General features: G+C 40.0%; 1 non-coding gene across 1 annotated transcript; it reads right to left on the minus strand.

Moving 5' to 3' along the window:
* Positions 1-429: 429 nt before the first annotated feature.
* Positions 430-505, minus strand: TRNAA-UGC (transfer RNA alanine (anticodon UGC)). Its single transcript has one exon. It is a non-coding gene; the product is annotated as a tRNA-Ala (tRNA).
* Positions 506-3,842: the final 3,337 nt, after the last annotated feature.

The raw sequence follows: 3,842 nt of genomic DNA on the forward strand, positions 1-3,842 counted from the left end.
TAGAATCTTACACATGGATCTTTCTCTTTTTTTTCTGAATTAATCAAGAGTTTTTTGAGGAGACTCCAAGATGGCAGCAGAGTAGGCAGACATACAAACTGCCACCTCCCAGGACCAAACTGGATTACAAATTAATTTTTTTTTTTGCATTTTTCTGAAGTTGGAAATGGGGAGGCAGTCAGACAGACTCCCACATGTGCCCGACCGGGATCCACCCGGCATGCCCACCAGGAAGCGATGCTCTGCCCATCTGGGGCGTCGCTCTGCCGCAATCTGAGCCATTCTACCGCCTGAAACAGAGGCCACAGAGCCATCCTCAGTGCCCGGGAAAACTTTGCTCCATGGAACCTTGGCTGTGGGAGGGGAAGAGAGAGACAGAGACGAAGGAGAGGGGGAGGGGTGGAGAAGCAGATGGGTGCTTCTCCTGTGTGCCCTGGCCGGGAATTGAACCCAGGACTCCTGCACGCAAGGCCGATGCTCTGCCACTGAGCTAACCGGCCAGGGCCATTACAAACTAATTTAAGAATAACCATTGTGGAAGACCAACTTTGAACTAATAGAACAGGACTTGAAAACCGAGGAGCACAGAAGAAACCACACTGAGACTGGTAGGAAGTGCAGGGATGTGGTGAGGGCTCTCCTGCTCCCAGGAACAAGGGGCGGCTGAGGGTCCAGAGGAACTCTCATGGCGGAAGGAGTGACCCTGAGAAGTGGGGGACCTCAGCCCCAGGACTGGAGCCCCAGCCTAGAAACCCAGAAACTAGAAGTGACAACCCGACAACATTAAGTGGAGAAAGAGCCAGGATACCTATCTACAGGAAACAGCTTGTGGAAAAGTTGCAGCTGCGATAAAGGCCAGCACAGAAAATCTTGTTCACAGCCACTTACCTGGGGCTCCCAGAATGAGAGAGCTGAGAGGACTGGTCTTGTGTGAGGAAAGTGGGGGGATCGAGGCACAGGGACACAAATAATGAGGGCAAGAAGAATACCTATGCTGAATCATTTTCCAATACTGAGGTAGCCATACTCAAGGGGAGGGACACTTTTTCCGACCAGTACAAACCTAGCATAAGGCCAGTTGACCCACCTCTAGAAAGCTCTCCAGCTCAAATCAGCATGAAAGGCCCATTAAAAGGAGGAAGTAAAGAGGAGGGGCAGTGACTCAGGTTGCAGGGGAGACATGAGCAACACTTCTACCTTCTGATATGGAGAATGTGCCCCGCCCCTGGAGAGTACCTGGGCAGACCACAGCTTCTGGTTCTCAGAGGTCACACCCACCACATTCCTGTGGACTTATCATAGAGAGAAAAAAAGGCCTGAAAAGAGTTTCAACTGGGGCCAAAGAGCAAGATATGCCCACTACCTCCATCCTAATCACAGAAGTTCCCTGCTGGACTCTGCAAACAAGCATCAGGGAAATTAAGACTTTTAGGGAGAATTAAAACCGAGCAACCAGCAGAGACTGAGAGATTAAGCCCTGAAGGAGGGGACATTCTCTGTACCAAGCTCAACTGCCCTAACCCAACAAGCTTGGAAACCACATGCAGAAAAAATGAGAAGAGAGAGAAATGAAATCCAAATGAATCAATAAGAAAAATCCTCAGAAGAAGAACTGAATGTGATGGAAGTAACCAAATTATCAGATGCAGAGTTTAAAATAATGATTGTTAGGATGCTCAAGGATCTTAGAGCAACACTATATAGACAAAATGAACACCTAAATAGATAGCTGGCATCCAAAAGGCATTGAAATCATAAAAAAGAATCAACCAGATATGACAATTACAATATCAGAAATGAAGACTACACTAAGAAATATTCAAAGTAATGCAAAATAAGAGCCTACAACCAACACTTCTTTATCCAGCAACATTATCATTTAAAATTGAAGGAAAAATAAAAAGCTTCCCAGACAAAAACAACTCAATGAATTCATTACAACCAGACCAGTACTGCAAAAAATGTTAAGGGGCTTGCTGTAAAGAGAGCAAAGAAAAAAAGATTGAGAAAAATAAGGATTATAGATTTAAAGAATAAAATGGCAATAAAAAACTGCATATTAGTAATAACTTTAAATCTAAATGGATTAAATGCTCCCATGAAAAGACATAGGGTAGCTACATTGATAAGAAAACAGGACCCATACATATGCTGTCTACAAGAGACCCAGCTCAGAACAAAAGATACACATAGAGAGTAAAGGGATGAAAAAATAGTTCATGCAAATGGAAAGGAAAAAAAGCTGGGGTAGCAATATTGATATCTGACAAAATAAACTTTAAAACAAAGGCTATAGTTAGAGATAAAGAAGGTCACTACATAATGATAAAAGGAGCATTACAACAGGAAGATATAACTATTATAAATGCATAGGTGCCTACTATAGGAGCACCTAAATATATAAAACAGATTTTGATGGACAAAGAAGGCGAGATCAACAGCAATACTATAATAGTATGGGATTTTAATACCACACTAACATCAATGGACAGAATGTGCAGACAGAAAATTAACAAAGAAACAGTGGCCTAAAATGACATACTAGATCAACTGGATTTAATAGATATCTTTAGAACCTTTCACCCCAAAGCAGCAGAACATACATTCTGTTCAAGTGCTCACGAAACATTCTCTAAGATGACCACATGTTAGGACACAAAACGAGTCTCAATAAATTTAAGAAGATTGAAATCATATTAAGCATCTTCTCGGATCACAATGGCATGAAACTAGAAATCAACTACAATAGAAAAACTGAAAAACATTCAAATATTTGGAGACTAAATAGCATGCTTTTAAACAATGAATGGGTTAACAATGAGATCAAGGAAGAAATAAAAAACTTCCTTGAAACAAATGAAAATGAATGTACAACAACTCAAAATTTATGGGACACAGCAAAAGCAATCCTGAGAGGGAAGTTCATAGCATTACTGGAATACCTTAAGAAGCAAGAAAAAGCTCAAATTAACAACTTAACCCTGCACCTAAAAGAACTAGAGAAAAAACAGCTAGTAAAGCCCAGGTAAAGTAGAAGGAAGGAAATATTAAAGATCAGAGCAGAGAAAAAATGACATAGAAGCAAAGAAAACCAATACAGAAGATCAATGAATCCAAGAGCTGGTTCTTTGAAAAGGTAAACAAAACTGATGAACCTTTAATCAGACTCACCAAGAAAAAAAGATAGAGGCCTCAAATAAATAAAATTGGAAATGAGAGTGGAGAAGTAACAACTGACACAGCAGAAATTCAAAAGATTGTAAGAAAATACTATGAAGAACTGTTTGTCCCCAAATGGGACAACCTAGATGAAATGGATACATTTTTTTAAACATATAATCATTCAAAAATCAACCTAGAAGAATCAGAAAAACTAAATAGACCGATTAAAATAAATGAGATTGAAACAGTTATCAGAAAACTCCCAACAAACAAAAGTCCTGGGCCCGATGGCTTCACAGGTGAATTTTAACAAATATTCAAAGAAGAAGTAACTCCTATCCTTAAGCTGTTCCAAAAAATTCAAGAGAAGAGAAAAGTTCCCAACTCCTTCTATATGGCGAACATAATTCTCATTCCAAAACCCAGCAAAGACACTACAAATAAAGAAAACTATAGGCCAATATCCCTGATGAACTTAGATGCTAAAATTCTCAACAAAATATTACCAAATCAGATCCAAAAATACATGACAAAAATCATACATCATGGTCAAGTGGATTTTATTCTAGGGAGCCAGGGCTGGTACAATATTAGCAAATGATTCAACACATTAAAAAAAGGAAAGATAAAAACCTCTTGATATCAGATGAGATCAGGCGTGTTCAGGGTGGTATGGGAAA

This window comes from Saccopteryx bilineata, chromosome 1 (genome assembly GCF_036850765.1).
Source record: "Saccopteryx bilineata isolate mSacBil1 chromosome 1, mSacBil1_pri_phased_curated, whole genome shotgun sequence".
NCBI lineage: Eukaryota > Metazoa > Chordata > Mammalia > Chiroptera > Emballonuridae > Saccopteryx > Saccopteryx bilineata.